Raw genomic sequence first — 23,943 nt, 5'->3', positions numbered from 1 at the left:
TACAGAGATATTATTGTATTCTTTTCTGTTGGAGGTGAAATGCATGCTTCAGTTATTATCATTACCCAGCGGAGATATTGTGGCCGCAGTCTTTCATTTACTTGTTGAGCTGTTCTTTCTATGTGATCGGTCTCTTACATATTCATTCTTCACCACTGAGTTAGAATCACATGGTACTGTGTGTATTGATTTGGCTTCATGGTTCTTGTTGTCTGAGGTAGCTTGTGTTTAATGACCAATGTGGAGACACATGGCTGCCATCCGCTCATCATTTTATCTTACCATAAATGAATTGATGATTTTGGTTAGTAAAGTCACAGCTGTCTCTTTGTGTGCCTTCATGGAGACCCATTGATTCTTCAAGAGTATTTCAGATGAGCATCGGAAGTTTAAAACAGGAGGTAGAATTTTTGATGGTATATTGGTGTGTTGTTTCATTTTGGTTATTATGGCTTGAGTATTGGTTCTCTGAGTTTTTTATTATATCTGTGAGATATGTTTCTGATATGATCAATTTGTGTACACAAGAATAAAGCTTATTGATACACTGATTAGTGTCTTCAATCATAAGCAAGAGATTATTGTATTTGATTGAAGAACTCAATAAGGTATCAATTTCTGTGGGCTGGGTTGTTCACCCTCAAGTGGAGGTTTCCCAAGATAATTTTTTTGTATACTCTGTTAATTTGTGTTTTGTGTTTCAGATCATTGCATTTATATATATTCTGGTTCAAAATTTAACATTGTATAAGCAGTCTATGGAAATGATCTAGAACCAGTATTAAGTTTCAAATTATTCTTTTCTCTACTTTCAGTTTGTTTGTTTTAGATTTTTACAATGGTGAATGGTTTGAAAGTTGAAGATAGGTTGGACAGAGCATCCAACTTTATGGAAATTTAGGGTCTTGATTGCGCTTGAAGAATATCATCTTCTCAATTATGTAAAGTCTGATGTAGCTGAGCCTACTGATGAAACTGAGAAAGCACAATGAAGAAAGAACAATATCATGGCTAGAATTTTTTTGATTGCTTCTGGTTAGGATCATTTGGTACCTGTCATTCCCAAGTTGAATTCAGCTAAGGAGATGGTTGAGCGTCCTCAAAAATCTGTATGAATTCAACAACACTAGCAAAGCTCTAACTTTGAGACGTCAGTTATTACATATTAAGATGGCTAGAGGTGATACTATTGTGTCATTCTTTATGAAGATTTCAGAACTAAAGGATCAACTCAATGCTATTGGAGACTCCATTGAGGACAAAGATCTTGTTATGCTGGCCATGAATGACCTTCCTCACTCTTGGGAATCCTTCATTCAGAGAATTAGTGGTAGAGTTGAACTTCCTAAGTTTGATCGGTTGGGAGCTGATTGCATTACAGAGGAATGTAGATTAGAGGCTAGAGGTAATGGACATAAAACTCATCATAAAGAAGATCATGTCCTTGCTGCCCATACTTCTAAAGGGAAAGGAAAGAGAGGTAGCTACATGAGGTACAAGAATTTTGATTCAGCCCCTGAATCCAAGAAAAAGAAGGATCTAGCTAGGATTTAGTGCTTTAGATGTGACAAATATGGCCACTTTTCTAGAGATAGTATTAAAAGACCCAAACATCAAGTTGCTGCCACAAATGTTTAAAATGTGTCTGTACAGAGGAACAAGTGAAGATTCAGAGGTTTTCTTATTTATTTCTGCTCTTTCTAGTAATGTTCCTATGGACAATTATACTTGGCTTATTGATTGTGAAGCCTCTCACTACATTACAGGTTATTGTGAGCACCTCTTTAATCTGTAAAGAAAGATTCTCACTTAAGTTATCATTAGTGACGATGCTTGTTATTCTATGAAGGGTTCTAGTTCTACATCTTTTCATTTAGATTCAGGAATTCCTCTTCATCTAATTGATGTTCTGTTCGTTCCTGGAATCAAGAGTAGTTTGATTTCTATTTTCAGCATTGGAAGATGAAGGTTATCAGTGTTGATTTTCTGATAGCTTCAGTCGAATGACAAAACCATTGGAAAATATACATGTATATGTTCTCTAATATATATGTTTATTTTTAATATTATTATTATTATTAAAATATAATGACATATATATATATATATATATATATATATATATATAATTGTCATTATGTTAATTATATGATAATGATAGACATGTCTCATGAAGGGACATATCTCTTCTTGTTTTATTCTCCTTATAAATGTAGAAGATTGCTGCCTTTGAAAAACACATACCGTATAGGCAGTGACATTACTTTTGCAACAATCCTCCAAACTCAACATGGTGTCAGAGTAAGGCTGCAAATGAAGCAAGGAGAAAGCAGCATACAAATCTGTCATTCAGCTAGAAGAGTTCTAACAGATGTTTGGTAATATGGTTATCATGGATTAATCAAAGAATCCAACCATCATACTAGCTTAGACAAAAGTGCTTTCAAAGAACGGTAGCCTTAAGCTTAACTTTAACGAGCTTCTGCAGGACCTTGGAGGTCTTATTCTGTTCAACGTGTTGGACACAAAACCTATGCGCCGTTTCCAAACTTGACCTCTCTAATAACAACATGCAGAATCTACCTGAGTCTGTCACAAGTTTAATGAATCTGAGAATTCTAGAAATCTGTTCAAACCAGCTCACATTGCTGCCTCACTTCATGGGTCGACTGATGAAGCTTAAAGTCCTGAATGTTTCTGGAAATTCAATTGCGGAGTTTTTTTGAAAGCATTCAAGATTGCAACACGTTGGAAGAGCTGATTGCAGATTTCAATGAGCTAAAGCGGCTTCCAAAGCCCCTGGGATTTGAATTTGTGCAGCTTTGAAAGCTGTCACTGCGCTCAAGCAGGCTCTCATTCCTCTCGACTTCCATATCCTATATGACATCTTTGTGCATTTTGGACTTACACATGAACAGACTCCTCTGCCTTCCCATGGATATGGAAAATCTGACCACTCTTGAAATCCTTAATTCCTGTTATAATTTCAACTATCTAACTGCACTTCCAGAATCCATTGGTGCCCTGGTTTCTCTCATCGAATTAGACGTGAGTTATAATCAAATTAAAGCCCTCCCTAATTCCGTTGGCTGTTTGGAGGATTTGGAACTAAATTTGGCGGGGAAGCCACTAGTTATACTGTCACCTGAGACGGTTAATCAGGGGGTCAAGAATGACGGGATGGATATGACCAATGAATGAGAAGGGGCATGGAAAAAGACAAAGACCCATAGCTAGCGGGAGCTGATCCAAGTCATGACTCATAACCCATGTGGATTGTTGGTCCGGTTGTATGTGAAAGAAAGACCCGAAATAAGTGAAAGTAATTAAAGGGAAGGCATAACACTCGACCGCCATCAATACCCTGTCCAAGCATTTCGGTCTTAAGTTAAAGATGATGATATTATATCTGTTGAAGACTAAGGTTATGAATAGAGAAGACACATAACATACATGCAATAAAAAAGGAGAGAGATAAGTATCTTTGGTTAACTTAAGTATTATTTTTATTTATTGTTGTGGTCACCTTAAATTATTATATGTGGAATTAATAAAGAAATAATATGTTGAAAATATAGATTAAAGTGTGTGTATATATATACACACTAAGTCACAAGGTTCAAATTCGAGTTCGAGTTCGTTGACTATAAAATTCGAATGACGTTCGGCAAGAGAAATAATTCGAGAAAAATTCGCCTTATATAATTTTAATTATTTTTAAATATATGTAATATATCTCATAAATTATCAAAATAGTTAAAATTGTTTAATAGATTTAAAATCTTTTTAAACATGATGATACATTTATAAAGTATTAAGTATAAAACATGATGACCATATTATTGAAAAATTAATATATCAATATTTTAAAATATTTCATTTATAATTTAAAAGAAAAATTTCATTTCACGTTAAATATAAACTTAATTGATTGATTAAATATATATCTAATGACCTATTACTCTTAACATTTTAAAATTTAAAGAATTAACTATATTACTTAAAAATAATAAATCAATACTTTTAAAATATTTCATTTATTCTTAATAATTTTTTTATAAAAAAAGACTTCATTTAAAATTAATAAATGGCCAAAGGGTTGTAGCTCAATTGGTTGGGCACAATTGGTGAGGATGATGGTACGATTGACATTGCCATCCACCAAGGTTCAAACCCCCGAAGGCGCGTTTGGGCCAGTTTCGACCCCTGGGTGACTTTGACGGACTGGAACCCCCTGCACGTGGCAGCTTAGCCAAAGCACGGCTTCTGGTTTAGATATACGCTTACTCATAATGTTGTAATCAGCTATGTAATGGCAGAGATGCCGATATCTATGTAATTCGGTTGTTTCCATCAAAAAAATAAAATTAATAAATGTAATATATACATTATTACATTATAGCAAAATAAACCTAAAGTTAATGAACATTATTTCATTTATACATTATCTCATTTATACTTATTAAATTTAATAAACAAAGTCTTCATTTATACATTATTACATTACAACTAAATAAATTTAACAAAGATGAATTTGACGAAAGACCTCCGCTGGGATGAAATCGCAGATGCAGGAGACGACACAAGGAAAATTGCAGACAATGGCACAAGGAAAATTGCGGATTACAGTTCGCAGGAGCTGGCTTAAAATTTTGTCTGTGCACTCTTCGTCGATATAGGGCTGTAATGGTTCGTTGAAACCTCCATTTTCAGTATTCTGTATGTTCAAAGAAAGAATGGTTTGGAAACCCTAAAAAAGGTTGCCAGATGCAGAGAGTACTAGTTTCTAAATGTTTACAGCAATAAAAAAAAATTCCAATTTTTGTGGTCGAACAAGAAGCAATTTTCATCGAATATATTAGGAAAAATTAAAATTCGGCAATATTCGAATGTTCAAAAGCATATATTTAAATTAGATATTTATCTATATTTTATTGGAATGAAATTATTATTATGTAGGATTATTTTTATTTCAATACGTACTATAAGAGCTATTTGCCTTGATCTTTTGTTTTCTCTCTGAGGATGTTCTTGCAGGAAAAAGATACCAGATTCAGAGGGAGTCTGACACTTCATTAGAGGTAACATTGAATGAGGAGCTCAAAAGATTGATATTTAGAGGCTAGCGTGATGGTTGGATTCTTTGATCCAATTGTTATCTCTAAGTCGCTATTCAAAATCAAACATGCAACTGATGGGAGCATTGAAAAATGTAAAGCTACATTTGTTGCTGTAGTGTTTTCTCAAAAAGAAGGTATAGATTATGAGGAGACCTTTCCCCTCCTATATTCAGATAAACTTGCACTTCCCTCATGCAATTTCATGTCTTTTTTACTTTGACGAGAGGTGCACTTTGACTAGAGGCCATTTAGACATTGCATTTCACAAAATGATAAATTTCAGCCTAATTAGTAATATAAAAAACAAAAAACAAAAACCTAGTATAAACCTAGTTTAGAAATTGAAACAAGTTTCAGCCTAAATAACAAAAAATTTAATAATATGCTTTCAAAATTTCAACATTCAAATAATTAGATTTTTTATCATTTTGGATTTATTTTTAAAAACAATGCATTCAAAGAATCAAAGTTCAAACAACAAGTTACAAAAAAAAAAAAAAAAAAACTATGAACAAGAATTTGAAACTCAAAACAATGCATCCAAATTTCAATATCCAGTTTTAGATTTTTTTTTTACAAAAATGAAAATTTGAAAATAAAACAGAGAAAATATTAGAAACCCTACCTTGTGTTTGATGAATCACTTGCAAAATAGAATCTTCTTGCTTCTCTTGCTCCTATTGATCTTGCAATCACTTGCAAAATCACTCTCCAAGCTCTTTCAAACACTTTTTCTCACCTTCCTCTCAGCTGTTGCAAAAATATGAATACCAAATGAAGTGTATGGGCCTTATGAAGGTTTTAAGGGTGTTATATGGGACCCACATCCTTCTAGGGTTCTTTAGGAACCAATTAAAATAAACTTATAAATACTACTTTTTGGGTTGCTACTGTTGACTGCACCCCATCGTGTCTTGTGTGTGGTTGAGGGATGCCAGGGCAGTTCGCAAGCACCATCCCCTAACACTTGCACCTTAGAGTACCTGTGTAGTGTGGGAAAGGGTTCTTTAGGAACCAGTTAAAAAAAACTTAAAAATACTGATTTTTGGGTTGCTGCCATTGACCGCAACCCATCATGTCTCGTGTGTGGTCGAGGGATGCCAGGGTAGTCCCCAAGCACCATCCCCTAACACCCGCACCTTAGAGTACCTGGGCAGTGTGGGAATGGGTGTAGCTACGGTCCGATCACCCTTTGACTGAGGTGAGGGTGCGCGGGTGCATGGAGCACCTGCCCAGAGATGTCCCCACACTCGATACTCCACTGTTTTTACTCAGGTGCATGTCCCTAGGATTTATTGAAAAATTATAAACCTGCCATATAAATTTTGAGGAAAAATTATTAAAAGCCGTCATAATTTTTTAAAATAATTCGAGGGAAAAAAATATAAACCCAAGAAAGAAACCTTCATCTAGTAAAGCAAGAGACTTTGCATGGTAAAACAACACGTGCAAGAACATGCAACTCACAAAAAGCTCATTCAAGTACATGCAACCCTTGAAAATCAAAGACTTTTGCTTAAACCAAGAAATCACACAATCAAAACCCTCGACCAAGCTTGTGATTTAAAAAAATATTTTTGAAGACAGACCACAATTTTTTTCATTAAATTATACCTTCGACGATTTTTATTTCAAAAAATCAAAAAGCAAATTTTTGGAAAACTTTCCTGATCACAAGAGGCTCGATTTTGTTTTTTTAAGATTTATCAAATTCTATGAAATATTATCAACCCACTCTGATACCATGCTATGGCAAATCAATGTTGTTTTTAAACAAAGGAGAAAAAAGCTGCTTATATAGATTTACAAAAATGATGATGTTGGGTTATGGTGACTGATCAGGGAAGTAGTGTACACTCACCATGTATCAAGTGGCAGGGGATTTAAATACTAGGTGGAGTACTATAGGATATTTATTTAGTTTTGGTGGGACAACATTGAGTTGGATTTGCCGATTACAAAAGGTGAATGCTTTATCCACTACAAAGGTAGAGTATATTACTTCTGCTACAGAGGTAGCTAAGGAGATGGTATGGCTGCGAATTTTCATGGATGAGTTGGGACACTCACAAACTAAAGATTATATCTTTTACTAATAACTAGAGTGCTATTCATCTTGTGAAGAATTGTGCCTTACATTCTAATGCCAAATAAATATAATTGAGGTATCACTTCATTCGGTTAGTTTTGGATGATGGACAACTTACACTGGAAAAGATACATACATACGAAAACCCAATGGATATGTTTACAAAGGCAACAAGGGAGAAGCTGAATTTCTGTTCAGCTTTTGTTGGTGTTTAAGGCTGAAAATAATAAAAGGAACAACAGAGTTTGGGTGCAACAATCTAGTAGGAGTTTTAGGGGTAGCAGTGTTGCTATAGGACCAATCTCCAAGTGGGAGGTGATGGTTTAGTGCGGAGTTTGATCAGTCCCCAAGTGGGAGATTGTTGGTTTATTTTGATTGATCAGACAAGTACTATGCAAATGCCATGTTTCGGGGTAATGGCCTATTTTTTATTTTTCTAGGTTTGACTCGTCAAACATTTGCCAAGGTTGACTCATCAAGTATTTTTAGGGTTTACTTGTTATCCAACATTGGTAAACTGCCTAAAGGGCTATAATAAGCCATAGTATAATGTATAATGTATTAGACAAAAATTTGCTCTTCGCGGGATAATAAGATTGGACTCTTTGTTTGGTGGACGTAGCTCAAGATTGGGTGAATCACATTAAATCTTTGTGTCTTCTGTTATACTTGTATGTGCATTTTTCCTTTGTATTATTGGCTATAGTAACATTTAATTGTTAGATTTCTGTCTTCTAACCCTAATAAATGTTTCTAAAAGAAAAAATCATGAAGTAAAGACGTTAATAGAAACTACTGAATAAACTTAAGACTAACTAAAATGATCATTAAAGAGACATTATAATATCCTAACCTATTGGTGTCTTGTGTCATTTTGGTTATTATGGCTCGAGTATCGGTTCTCTGAGTTTTTTAGTATATACGTGAGATACTTATGTCTCTGTTCTGATCAATCTGTGTACAAGGGAATAAAGCTTATTGATTGCCTCATTAATATAATCAATCATAAGCAAGAGACTATTGTATTTGATTGAAGAACTCAATAAGGAATCAATTTTTGTGGGCTGGGTTTTTCACCCTCAATTGGAGGGTTTTCCCTGGATAAGTTTTTTGTGTATTCTGTTAGTTTGTGTTTTGTGTTTCAGATCATTGCATATATATATATATATTTATATATATAGTCTAACATGTTGGACCCTGTGCTGAGCTTTGAACTAAGACATTCCATCAAGCATAGGGTGGCAGTTGTGTTCTGAGCATCATCTCCTCTAAATCACTGTCTTTCAAGCTTCATAGGCATATACATTAAACATAATATATAAAAGTTCTCACTGGTGTATTTGACAGTGTAAAGAATACTGATGATATTTTATGATTTCAAGGGACAATTCAAGGCTGTATAACTATACATTTTGTGAATGTTCATCAGTAAAATGCTCTTCCAATGATCAACATGAGGAGCCAGTATAAATTGCTGTCCAATGCAATGTCATGAAAGTAAAAATGAAATTCAATTACCTGGCCTTAAAATGGGGAAAACTTTATTAAAAATTGGGAACTCAAAAGCAATGTATTGAATGAAATTAAATTACATGGCCTAAAAATGGGAAAAACTTGGTAAAAAGTTGGGAAATTAAAAAAGTAAAGGTAACACAAGCTATATTTATTATTTTATGTCAAATATAATTGCGTATAGACAAAAATAAACATTATACATTATAAAATGCTTATCTGTATAATTTAGGGTTTACTTGTTATCCAACATTGGTAATTTGGTAAACTGCCTGAAGGGCTATAATAAGCTGTAGTATAATGTATAATTTATCAGACAAAAATTTGCTCTTCTCGGGATAATGAGATTGGTCTCTTTGTTTGGTGGTGGATGTAGCCCAAGATTGGGTGAATCATGTTAAATCTTTGGGTCTTCTGTTATACTTGTTTGTGCATTTTTCCTCTGTATTATTGGCTATAGTATCATTTAATTGTTAGATTTCTGTCTTCTAACCCTAATAAACATTTATAAAAGAAAAAATCATGAAGTAAAGACGTTAACAGAAACTGCCTAATAAACTTAAGACTAACTAAAATGATCAGCAAAGAGACATTATAATATCCTAAACTATTGGTGTCTTGTGTCATTTTGGTTATTATGGCTCGAGTATTGGTTCTCTGAGTTTTTCGGAATATATGTGAGATACTTATGTTTCTGTTCTGATCAATCTGTGTACAAGGGAATAAAGCTTATTGATTGCCTCATTAATATAATCAATCATAAGCAAGAGACTATTGTAGTTGATTTAAGAAAATAAAGAATCAATCTTTGTGGGCTGGGCCTTTCACCCTCAATTGGAGGGTTTTCCCTGGATAAGTTTATTGTGTATTCTGTTAGTTTGTGTTTTGTGTTTCAGATCATTGCATATATATATATAGTCTAACATGTTGGACCTTGTGCTGAGCTTTGAACTAAGACATTTCATCAACCATAGGGTGGCAGTTGTGTTCTGAGCATCATCTCCTCTAAATTACTGTCTTTCAAGCTTCATATGCATATACATTAAACATGATATATAAAAGTTCTCACTGGTGTATTTGACAGTGTAAAGAATACTGATGATATTTTATGATTTCAAGGGACAATGCAAGGCTGTATAACTGTACATTTTGTGAATATTCATCAGTAAAATGCTCTTTCAATGATCAACATGAGGAGCCAGCATAAATTGCTGTCCAATGCACGGTAGCCTGCCATTTATAGGGCATTAGCACAATGTCATGAAAGTAAAAATGAAATTCAATTACCTGGCCTTAAAATGGGGAAAACCTTGTTAAAAGTTGGGAACTCAAAAGCAATGTATTGAATGAAATTCAATTACATGGCCTAAAAATGGGAAGAACTTGGTAAAAAGTTTGGAAATTCAATATCAATGTATGATTTGTAAAAATAAAGGTAACACAAACTATATTTATTATTTTATGTCAAATATAATTGCGTATAGACAAAAATAAACATTATACATTATAAAATACTTATCTGTATAAAATAAAAAGAACTTTTAATAGCTATTTTACTTTTGAGTTTATATGTAAAAACAAATAGCAGGCCTTAAAATAATAGGTTTCTCTGTGACAAAGCATGGCTCACTATTTCAGGGGCAGTCTCGTGTTTTTCAAAATCTTTCTTAAACCTCTAAATCTGCCTTAGGGGATATATATTAAAAGGAAAACACTCCTTGTGGTTTGAAACTTAACTTTCTAATTTTTATATTCTGCAATTCTAAGCCAAAAATACTGTCTGCCTTTGTACTATGTTTTAAAATTTTCTTTCTAAGTGCCTAATAAGTGATCCAAAACACATATTGATAGTTTGGATCACTCATTGCTTCAATATATTTTATAGCATTTTGTTGGCAAACAAATTTTCCCTGTGATTATTTCTCTAAATTGACCTTGTTTGCACCAATAGTTTGAGAGATTGCAATCTTCCTCTGCATTTAAGAGGGACAGCTCCCTTGTATGATAGGGTCATTTGTAGTTTTTGTGTACTTTTCACTTGAAAGTACTAAAAGAAGACACAACAAAACTAAAGGAAATGGATAATGAATGCCCCAACAGTAGACATACGAATACCTTTTGAGATTCACAATGGACTGTGATAACAAATGGGTTTTAGCACTGAATGCAATGATGACGAAAGAAGGGTAACAGATCTCAACATACCAAAAGATAGGCTATGCCAACACATTCAAATTAAGATACCAAGAAATGAGTGCATTTCGTCACATCAATTACATAGATTAGAAGAAAAATCATTGGACTGCATCAAGTTTTCAACAAATAAAAAGATTACCAATTTGACATACAAAAAATTATTAGTATTAACTCATGAATATATTTAATTGACTAAATGCATTCTTCATTATCTCTTTGAAAATATGCAAGTCCAAAAAACTTTTATATATAGTGTAAAGCCAAAAGTCTCTTTGGAAATCCTCCATAGTTTCCCCTTTGTAAGAGTCTCTTACATTACAAATAGCTTGTATTTATTACATTACAAATAGCTTGTATTTATAGACATTCCTAGAATAACTACTTAAGTGGTTTCCTTGGATAAGTATCTAGGATGGTCACTTAAGCTAAGTACTTAGGATGACTATCTAAGATTACTTTGAGTAACCACTTGGAATAACTACCTTTGGTAATCATTTATGGTAACCAACTGGGTTAATTACTTAGAATAGCTACTTAGGATAACTTTCTAAAATATTTACTTATAGTTATTACCTATTTGAAGGTGATTTAGGATGTACCTAACTTTTACAATGATTGAGCCCAAAAACTAACTTTAGTTACAACAAATGACATAAGTCATTCTTGCAAGAAGACTATTTCAACCTTTCAACTTCGATAGAAATACAAGTCGTGAATTATGTTGAGGTACTTTTTATCTATATCCATTTCATTTGTACTTATGCTCATCTCTCCATCTAGCCATTTGAGAACATAAGATAAGACAAATTTATCAATGTCCAACAAGAGATTGCCAAAAGAGTCTAAGGGACTGAAAGCGTATAATAATGGAGACTTTGTACAAAAGGAACACCAACCGATGTCCGGGAAAGAACATGCAAAGAAGAACAAGGAAGAGAGCAGAAGAGAACGAAGATGAAAGAGGACAAGACTAAGAGTCTATCCTCCATGGAAAAAAGTCCCACAGCGAAGGGTACAGACTAAGGCTGCCAAGGGCACTAGTTTGTGTATGAATACCGCTTGAGGAGTGACTCTGTCGAGAGGATTTCCCCAGGGTTCTAGTTTGTCTCTGAACACCGATGGAGGAGTGATGCCGTCGAGTGAACCTGCTGCAAGATTTGACAGATCTAGAGTGATAGGTGGTAGGAGTGTTGAGTGGCTGCTTGTTACCTCGAGTGGGAGGCAAGGGTGAGAAGAAGGCCGTGATAAGCTGATCAGAGGCCTGGTGCTTTGGAAAAAGAAACTGCAGAGTGTGGTCACGAAGCTGCGACAACTCCTAGAGGTAAAGCGCTGGGCATCTTTGATTTGGGTAGTTGAAAAAGGTGGAGAGAGAACGATGCTCTCTGAACAAACAGTAGAACCTCCCTCTAATCTCATAGTAGATGGGGCACTAAAAAATGAAGTGGATCTTTGTTTCGGCCTAAGTCAAAGAACATAACCTACAATACCAGTCATTTGTGTCAATTTGATGATCCGTTTGGATCCAGAGTTTGTGGGAACCAATATAGAAGGAACCCAAGGAGATACGCAAGGCATGGCTCCAACGGGGAAACAAATGACCAGGGTGCATGATGATTCCATCTTGGATATCAAAAAGTGCTCCGCGTAAAGGGCCATTCGTGGATGAAGCCCCCTAGGGGGGTTGCACTAGGTCGTGAGAACGTAACATTTGTATATATCTAGTTTGACATGTTTGTTTAACTCCTGCCATGGGAGAAGAAGGTGAGCGGTAGCATTCAGTGAGAACTGAAAGGGGGGAGGTGGTCAATCTCAATCCCTACAGATCTCAACAAAGTGGTGACTTCAGCATACCAACAAGGAGCTCTGGTGGTAGTGTATGAGTCAACAATAGTAGTGGTCCAGATAGTGGTAGTGGTCACGGCCGTCCACCGAATCTGCAAAACCATGAAGACGGTGAAGATACCATATCAAATCAAAGACGGCTCCGAGCCTGAAGGGATGTGCATCGAACTCAAAAAAGATAATACTGTGTGGGGTGAACTAATGACATCTAATGATATGTTATAGAAAAGCGTTTGAACTTGCTCAATCGAGGCCCAATCCAAGTCAAGGAGGGACCCCATACCACAGAAACATAGAGCATGGTAGGTCTGACTAAGGAGTCCAAGAGAGGCAACCTAGAAGAAGTGTCCTGAAAGTGATGTCTAAAGCGCTGCCTCTTCAACATGGCAAGGGAGCCTAACCCTTTGTAGATCTTGGGCTGGATCGTAGATCTCGAGTTGAAGTGGGATCCAAAGAACTTAACCCTGAGATATATATAAGATGAGGCAATCTCGACCTTTTGTCCTTGAAAATAGAAGTGCAGGTGTGAGGTCTTCAAGTAGTTATAGACCATGACCCAAGTCTTACCCAAATTCACAATCAGTTGGTGTGAGTCACAAAAAGAAATAAGCCCATCAAGAAGCCTTTGAAGACCCTCAGGAGAAGAGGCCAAAAGAACCACATCATCCGCGAAGAGAAGGATTGAGATCAAGACCTGGTGCAAGTAACAACCATCCTCGGGAAGTGAAAGTCTTTGAGAAAAACCTCAAGCTCATCGATATAGATGCCAAATAGGGTGGGAGAGAGAGGGCAACCTTGCTTCACACCAATGGTGCTCTGTATGGGATCAGAGAAACCCTTTGGAGTCTGGAACCTGCCCACCACAGTCTCATAAAGCCTCATAATAGTTGTAAACAACATAAAACATTTATTTTTATGTTGGAATGAATGGATAGTCGTGATGCCTTCCACAAGGATGAAACTCTCAATTTTTGCAACATGCCCATGTGTTGATGCATTAGTTATTGACACAAAGATTGTTTGTTAATGTGAATGTTATTAAACTTATGATCAAACTGTCAGACTGATATGGTATTAACAATATGTGAAGGACAAAATCCTAACTTGTTTGTATTGTCTTGTAGATAAAATCACAAGTGCTTGAATTATCAGAGATATAAATCCGAGTGTCTATTATGTAATGCATAGTTTTGCAATTACTGATAAGGAGAGAGTGAGTACATTTTTTTATTTCAATGTCTTTTGTCTTGTGATCGGTTATTATATATATGGTAACCAAGAGGCATGTTAAGGGCAGATGTGTTCAGTTATAAGTCTCATTGAAGAGGCACAAAGGCTTTACTTACTTAACCAAAGACCTGAATGTTTATTGGGTGTGATTAGACACCAAATAAATTTATAATAACCCCTATGATTATTGGGCATGCTAAGCAATAATCATCTACAACGTTCGATTTGCTATGTGAAGTGGATCATTCACTTGATCCATATTGGAGCACACAAGATCGATAATGATCAGGGATAAGCAACTTGCTCTTAGAGAAAGATATAATCAGATTTTCATACTTGGTTTGATCAGATTAATACAAGGATGATCTCAATAGAAGTTTATGGCAAGATAATTTAATGTCTATGTATGTGTGTGTGTATGTATGTATATCACATGTGAACTGGTATACATACGTGCACACACATATGCATACAGTTTTCTAGTTGACCTGTCCTTGAATTCTGACTGACGCTATCATGTCTTAACACATCCTCCTAGCTAGGGAAGATAACCAAGCATGAACTAGTTTAGATATCACCTAACTCGTGATATCGAGGAGTTTACAAAACATTAAGTCACATTCGTATATCCTAGTTATGGTATGTACACTGACATCATGTCACATGATGCATACATAACCTATAATGACATGTCCATGGATATTACATCACATAATATCTACCATGATTATCTCATTAAGAACATATCGATACACAACTGATCAAGTCAGCATGATATCTCAATAAGTTCAAGAGATATTAACTATCAAGGCATTTCCATGAATATCAAGTCAGCATGATATTTGTCATGATAGTGAACATTGCAAATTCGTTACCTTACAGTGTTGAATACAGGTGTACATTATCAGAAAGATTGTTACCTTTTAGTAATGTACACAATGGGGTCCATAAAGTCATGGAGTCACACACGACAATAAAAGATTTTACATGGAGTCACCATGGATTCTCTAACGTGTTGTTGTCATAGTGTCACACACATGACATCCGCCATGAACCATATTAGACAGTGGAACAAAGGAATAATCCAATAAAGTTCATTTCATGAAATCAATGATGCCAAGACTCCCTCTTAGCAAGGGCTTCATTCTTCACAACTCCTATGTAGTTTCCAAATATACAAACTAAACTTTTGTAAGAGACTTGGTGAGAATAGTATCAGTTGTCAGATCTTTAGTGATAATGTACTCTAAATAAATAGTATATCAAGTATCCATCTATGGTTTAGGCATTTGCATAAAGACCTTTTAGTCTGCACATATGGAACCTCATCTCATGAATCATAGTTCTGTGATAGCTGTTTCTTAATTCTTGGAGAATCCATCTTGGCATGGTCTACTCCCTCTAAATAAATATGATAAGAAATTATTGATGCCAAGACTCCCTCTTAGCAAGGGCTTTGTTCTTCACAACTCCAATGTAGTCTCCAAATGTACAAACTAAATTTTGGTAAGAGACTTGGTGAGAATAGTATTGGTTGTCAGATCTTTAGTGATAATATACGTTAAATGAATAGTATTTCAAGTATCCATCTATGGTTTAGGCATTTGCATAAAGTCCTTTTAGTTTGTACATATGGAACCTTATCTCCTGAATCATTGTTCTCTGATTACTAGAATTTCATAATCACTGGAGAATCCATCTTGACATGGTCTACTCCCTCTAAATAAATATGATCAAGATCCTCAAAAACTCAACTGAACCATATCCTCTATCTGCTTCCTCTATCATGAAAGCATACCTCTTTGTCCAAGGTTGCCTCTAATGAAATGTCAAGCTCCCTCTTGATTTAGAAGGATATTCATGATCTCAATCATCAAAGATATTCACTTGAAGAGCTTCACTTTATCTAGCATGATCATCAAATGACTTATGAATCTTAGATCAAAACTTCTTTGGATGTGTTGTAATAGGATTGAGTCCTGCATAATATTTGGTAGCATGCTTAATGTATCATTCTTCTTTCCCTGCAATAACATCCTTAGAGACAAAGGAAATGATCAAGGTAAACTAGCTCTTTTAGTACATATATAAATACAATTAAGAGAGAGACTACAACGAGCATACAAATGTAATACTTATCTGCACATCAACATCCCTTGATAAAAGTTGCTCCAATTAAGGTCCATATGCGTCAAATTAGAAAATGCCTTGATATAAAAGACTGTCATATAGTGGGAATGGAACATTGTGTGATTATTCCCTCACAATGTAAAATTCCCACTCTTATATCGTTGAACAATTTTGCATCACATAAAATATATGGGAAACCTCTTGTTCTTCTTCTTCTTCCTCTTGGAGCTCCCCTTCGTTTCCTTTCCATTGTTTGCTTCTATATTAATATTGTTCCCATGATTGGATGAGGAGGGCAGGCAATGACGCTCAACTTTTTCATCGTCTTGTTGCTAAAAAAATAATTACCCCCATGGATAAAATAGACACTGTTGCCATCTTAGGAATAGGCCCATCAAGGAAAATGTCATTCACACTAAAATTAGCTAGACTTTGCAAAGAAGCTACAGACTAGTTAGAGTATTGATACTTCCAAGAACATCCAAGGTACCCATACAGAGGAGCGCAAATTTCAACTTCGCAAATTTGGGGGTAACAAAATAATTCAATATCAAGACATTTGGTAATATCGTGTTTTTTCTTTAAGTGTTAATCAAGGGATGCAAAAAGTTTAGAGTATGGAATGATTAGATTTATAATTTCTTGTGATTATTTATTTGTACTGGGCAATATTTTTCAAGAGTCACTGTAACATCTTTTTCCGGGGCTTAGCTAACAACTAGTGTATCATTGAAATATAGATACTACTTCACATTTATGCGAAGGCGGTCATAACAGTTATGTTCATACAAAAGAGATTAACGGTTATAATCCATTTAACTAAAATATCATAACTAACAATTGAAGCATCATCAATAAATCTAAAATAGAGTATTAAAATTTTTTGTACCCTAAATTTTGAAACCGGAAATTGCCTAGGGCAACATTTGCAAAACCCAGGTTAGTCCATATGTACCTCGTAGGGCACAAATAGAAAATGACCAATACCATTTAGGAAATCAAATACCAGTGTATCATCTATTTTCCTATTGCTAATTATGGCAATAGCATATAGTTAAAAGAAACGTTCATTTTCTTTATTCGCATAAAATGATAGTTATAACATCCATCAAGTAGGCCTATCTCAAGCATACATATGTGTTTCATGTTTAGTTTGGAAGATCAACTGATCTAATTGTTTACTAGTTACATTGAAGAGGAAAAGTTGATTTTGTTGAATGGAATAACTGATTTAATGATATTATTCAATGTAACATATCATCAACTTGTAATTTCAAATATCATAAAAGTGAAAAATCTGTTACCAAAAGATATTGAATGCAGATCGTATCTCTATCTTGTGCAAGCCTTGGCATTTGGTGGAGATGAGAAGCATCGTTAAGGGCTTAATGTCCCAATCGCAGACCCTTAAATATCCCCACACAATCTCAACCGAGAAAGGCCCTCCCTACCCAGAAATAGACACAAAACACCCTATCCAGCCACAATGGTATTTTGAGTATCAACCCATTGCTAGACTAGACAACAAGATCTAAACATTGGACCACCATGAGCTGACCCAATTTTTATAGTTTTATCATTTAGTTACTTTCTTTTCTGACATCCATTTGTTCTTACTAGGATATTTCTTCTCCCTACCGATTAATGCTTGACCCTTCCGGTCTTGGGTGTATCCTAGGAGATTCTGAGCCATGTATAATGTAAATATCATTTTATCAATTTAGGTTTATTTCATCCGATTTGTTCTTATCTTAGGGGTGTATGATCCTTATTGCTATATAAGTCAGATTGATGTCTCATGTAATACATTGGTGCTTGCTTCAGATATTCATGCACAAATATGCCATTAGAAGTGTAATTATTGAACATTCATAGTGATGACAAACTATTTCATTATAGTTGCAGTTCTGTATTATCGTCAATACCTGATAAGCATAGTAATAAGAGGGATTTGGAAGTTTTTATTACTTTCTTAAACAATATTCTATAGCCTTTAATAAGGGCCATTGTTGCTTCATTCATGATCAAGTATTAACAATGATACTACAACAATTCATTAACATCACTGATTTCAACATTTGAGTCAAACATGAACAAAGAATATATGGCAATAAAATATGAGCAATGGTTGCATGACTTGCAATTGGTTTGTTGCTTTGTCTATCGCGGCTCGAGAACCATGAGCTCCAACTCGATGAATGCAATCTGGAAATTGATGGCAAGTGCGTTGATTTAATTTGCAGCTTTTGATGTTCACTATATGATCCAGAGGTTTGTGATATACTAACAATGGAAGTTGCAATCGGCTTGAGGCCATGAGAGAGTTCTTGCTAAAAATACAATCTTAGGAACAATTGTGGGGAGAGAAAAAGAACGCTTCCCAGGCAGTGGAGAGAGCAATAAATAAATCACCCGCATGTTATTTCAGTTGGAAGAAGATGGTGGCATTGAGAGTTACAATGCAAGCAAGAGGTCATCGCCACAAATATTTAAAATGGCCATCTCGAATTATAAGGCCCGATGGAAAATAATACAGAAATATGGAAGGTGGCCACACATGAAATAATATTAAACCATAGCTAAGATGAAAGAGATAATAATAATATCTTAGTATATAACATCATGATATCTATAGATACCTATGTATGTATGTATGTATGTATGTATATACGTGTACATGTGTAAATCCCAACCATATATTTCTTACGTATACGCCAAATATCAAGTATGCGTATACATTCTTATATATATAATTGGTTTACGTATGTACACGTATACATGTATGTACATGTATATATATTTAGGTATTATGATGTTGATATGATAAGACATGCTTATACACTAGGAGGCGCCAACCAACAACACAATTACAAAGGTACAAACTTGCTCAAATTTCAGTTCATGTTTAGTGATTTCTTTTATTATTAAATGATATATAATTTAATAGGTTAGCTCATGGTCGTCCAACGTACATTCTTGCTTTCCTAGCCATTTGCCCTTAGCAATGGTGGTTCAAGGCTCATACCTATTTGCTCAGTGATGGTGGTGCCTCCCGTGCCCAATTCCTTTCTGGCAATGCTTCCTCCCCTTCAACATGCTCCTGTAAGGAAATTCACCACGATTAAATCATAATTCTCAATACAATAACAATTTACTATAACAAGTTATTATTCATAAACCATCATAATGGCTAACCACCATTCCACTTCCTATGATGAATAACCAACTTTCCAAGATTTCAAGATAACAATATAATAGCATCATAATGATGAATTAACATGTCATCTTCATATGAAGTTATAACGAATAACCATCGTACCATTTCACATGATCATAACTAATTGTACTTTTTAATTGACTTCACATGAAACCTCAATGGCTATATGAACATTTTTAAATTGAGTAAAAAATTGGGATGTAAGAGTTACAATGTCATAGTTAAATTGATGATAAAATGATGATGATACATGTTTATGGTTCTTAATATTTCCAATAGGCTTCCATTATCTTTGATGATCTCTTTGAATACACATAGATTGGATGTTCTTGAGTGTCAGTTATCTTTTCCTAAGAATGCTTTGACTCGCTTTGCTTCTATTCATTCAATCACATTAATGAATACTCCCCTTACTAACAAACACACAACAGAATGGAGAAATAATCAGGAAATTGTAAGGATCCAAAAATTGCAAGAACATAAACACTTGCTTTCTATTATCTTCAATGAAATAACATTACAATATTCAAGACATGCTATAGTCGCATGTGAATTTTCATTACAATATTCTGCAAGATGGAGCTACCATATGCACCATCATTACTGCCTTCGGTAACCCTTATTTGCCCTCTTATTTTGAAAAATTAAATTTCCATAGAAGGTTTTGGAAATTGTAACCCCCTCTTTGGGGATGACCAACCATATTTATTATTTTCCCTTACGTTGGAATATATCGAGAATATGCCCCCAAATGGGTTTCGACACTCATTGGAATATTTGAAGGGATTTTATTTTTCCTCCTAAAATAGTGCAACTTTCAAAGGCCATATCTTGTGAACTTATACCCTACTGGCTATTGTAACTACTTTTTGAAAGCCTCTCAATTCTCTACAACTTGTATAGGGAAGCACTTTTCCAAATAAGTTTGACTCCCTTTAGAGCCTCTAAGGCCTTCAAATTTGAGTTCAAAGTAATTTTGTACCCTCTACTAAAATAAAAAATTCAGTATCTCCGAAAGCGGTGTTAATCTTGCAATGAACTTTACCAACGTGCTTATATATCCAAAATAAGCCTCCAGGGAAGTAATTGGAACAATTTGTGTTCCAATGAAATTTGCTAAAATAGTAAACTTGCCAAAAATAGTAACCCTCCCCAAATAGCCATTATTGAAAAACTAGACAATATATTTGGGTGATGCAAGATTGCTTTTAAACATTGGACGCTCCTACCTTAGACACCCAAAGTAATTTGAGAAGTGACCTTGTCACATCTCAGTTGCTCAAAGGGAAACCAAGATGGTCAACCTTTTTTTTTGATAGCCATGACGAATCTTCAGCAAGTCATTCTTTCCATTTGACCAAGTACTCTTCATATTGCCTGTTTCTTGTGCTTCTATCCACACGACTTTCTAAGATATCCTCTATCTCTTTTGTAGTTGAAGTAGGTATTTGAATATTCCATTGTGCTTATGCTATTTCATCTTTTAGATAACCTTCATGATACTATCAAATTTGAAATATTAAACATAGGTGAAATATTGAGTTCACTTGACAATTGTACTTCACAAGCATTCTTTGAATCTCGCTTCTTCAAGATTTTGTATGGTCCAAACTTCATCTTCAACTTTCTGTATGTTCCCATCAGAAATGTCTCCTTGCTCAGACAAACCATGACTTCATCTCCAATATAGAATTCCTTATTTTTCCTTTTCCAATCTGCCTTAGCCTTGTGCTTCATATTCATTTATCAATATGCTTCCTCACGTCTTCATGTAAGTTCATTAGGTGTCTCGCAAAGTCTTCAGCTTTGACACTACTAATCTCTTCTTTGTCCAACTTTCTTAATTTAGAAGCATTTCTAGGACTATTTGCATATACAATTTAGAATGATGATTTATCAATGCTCCTATCGACAAAATTAATGTATGCAAATTCTACCTATGGTCAAATCAAATCCCACCCCTTTGGTTTATCTCCAACTAGGAATCTCAATAAGTTCCCCGAACTTCTATTCACCACTTCTGTCTGCTTCTTAGTTTGTGGATAGTGTGGTGAGTTGAATTCAATTTTTTTTACAGCTTTTTCCACATTGCCTTTCAAAATTCCTAACAAATCAAGTCTTTTGATCTGAAACTATGCTCTTTGGTAGACCATGTAGTCTCACCATTTCTTTGAAATATAATTCTGCCACATAAACAACATCATTTGTTTTTTTGCAAAGAATAGTATGCCATCTTTGAGAATTTGTCTACCACTACAAAAATGGAACCATGTCCTCTTTGTGTCTTTGGTAAACTAGGAACAAAGTTCATACTAATATCCTCTCATGGCCTCTCTGGTATAGGTAATGCCTGATATAACCCTGTATTCTACTTGATTTCTTTTGGCATCTGACATATTCTATAACTTTGTACAAACTTGTTAATATCTTGTTGCAATTGTGGCCAATAGTAATGCTCACTAGCCAAAGCAATGGTTTTATCTCGATCAAAATGACCAACCAATCCACCACTATGCTCCTCTTTGATTAGGTTTTCCCTTATGGAACTCTTTGGAATGCGCAATTGGCTACCTCTGGATAACATACCATCTTGGATTATAAAATCCAACCAGCTGGTCTTGTCTAGAGTAACACATCGTGGACAAGCTCTCCATAACTTTGCACAAACTTCTTAATATCTTGTTGCAATTGTGATCAATAGTAATGCTCACTAGCCAAAGCAATGGTTTTATCTTGACCAAAATGCCCAATCAATCCTCCAAAATGCTCCTCTTTGATTAGGTTTTCCCTTGGGGAACTCTTTGGAATGCACAATTGGCTACCTTTGGATAACATATCATCTTGGATATTAAAATTAACCACCTGGTCTTGTTTAGAGTAATAGGTCTTGTACAAGCTCTCCAGGCCTCACTAAAATCATGATCTTTACGATACAAACTATTGAGTTCCTATAATCCAACGACTTTGATCTGCATCTTTGTTAACAAATTCTATGCCCGACTCAACTCATTTGTGTTGAATTTTATAGCTGCAATAGAGATCATGGTACCTTCGTTGTTTTTCTTTGTTGCTACTTTCAAAGTTCTTAGTCCTATATCCTCCTTGTTCGACCTTCAATTTCTTCAGCTTTCAGTTTGAGAGATTATTTCTTATAACACTTATTCAGGGTGTTTACTCTATTTCCTCCTTTCATGAGTTATTTGGCATCGTGTTATCTCTTAATTTATTTCACTGTTTGACATGGCTTCATATTTGTCATTAACTTTGGATGAGTCAGTATTGTTGCTATTGTTCTTGGCATTGTGCGGACTTCTTGTGTTGCTAATGGAGCTTTGTCGATAACTAACATGTGCGATAACAGTTGAGGTTTTTACATTGTTGCACATGATGCATCGGTGTCGGTCATCAATGATTCATTACTAATGTCAGTTACTATTTTGCTTGTGTATAACTATAACAAGATAGGACTCTTAATTTCTTCACGATGATTGTTTTTTTGGCTACATTCATTAGCTTATGGTGTATTTGTGAGTCTTCAACATATGTGCGCTATATGCTATGTATTATGATTATTGAGAAGTGTGATTATATGCTTTGTGTATTGAGATTTAATAAGTGTTGAGACTTAGTTATTTTGATTTATCTATTTGTATACGATCTATATGTGTGATTTTTGAGTAGTCTATGTGGTTCTTTGTATTTGTAATGAGTTGTTTTAGAAGTTTGTGAGATTGTGAGACATTTTTAATAAGAGAAAAGTTAGGCTTATTGATTCACTGGATAAAGACTTCAATCATATACGAGAATACTTTGTATTTTTCTTCAGATCTAAAATTAAAGGATATGTCTTTCGGGTGTGGCTAGGTTTTTTCCTTGATTAGGAGGGTTTTCCTAGGGTAAATAATGGGGTCATCTATTTTTATGCTTTTTTTTTTGTTTTTTTGTTTCGAGATTTTATAAGTGTTGAGACTCAATTATTTTGTTTTATCTATTTGTAAATGATATGTGTGTGATCATTGAGTAGTCTATGTTGTTCTTTGTATTTGTAATGAGTTGTTTTAGAAGTTTGTGAGACATTTTTGATAAGATAGAAGTTAGGCTTATTGATTGACTGGTTGGAGACTTCAAGCATAAGCCAAAATATTGGTACTTATCTTGAGTTCTAAGTAAAGGTTATGTCTTTTGGGGTTGGCTAGGTTTTTCCCTCTAGTGGGAGGGTTTTCCTAGGGCCACCCTGCACCCTCACTATATTGATTGTAGGGCCACCTGTAGAATAATAGGGCTATCCCACAATAAGGCTCTTGTTGGTTTTGGGTACAAGTCATTAACAATCAGCAAATCTATTAGACTTTTCACTCTTGTGCTCCAAAACAAAAGTGTAACTTCGAAAAAGCTCAACCCATTTAAAATGCATTCGATTCAGCTTTACTTGATTGTTCAGATATTATAATGCTTGATGATTAGTTATAAAACAAACTCTTTAGGCAAACAATAATGTGTCCACTTGCTTAGTGCCTGAATTATAGAATAAAATTCTTGATCATAAACAAAATAGTTTCTTTTGGCATCAGTCAACTTCTCAGTAAAATAATCAATGGGTTGACAAC

General features: G+C 34.8%; 1 pseudogene; it reads left to right on the top strand.

The window, feature by feature from the left end:
• Positions 1-1,170: 1,170 nt before the first annotated feature.
• On the top strand, positions 1,171-3,515 carry LOC149542331 (uncharacterized; annotated as a pseudogene).
• Positions 3,516-23,943: the final 20,428 nt, after the last annotated feature.

This window comes from Cupressus sempervirens, chromosome 8, assembly GCF_028749045.1.
Source record: "Cupressus sempervirens isolate cs-2001-9-10 chromosome 8, ASM2874904v1, whole genome shotgun sequence".
Classification (NCBI taxonomy): Eukaryota; Viridiplantae; Streptophyta; class Pinopsida; order Cupressales; family Cupressaceae; genus Cupressus; species Cupressus sempervirens.
This window is presented reverse-complemented; position numbering and strand designations above follow the sequence as displayed.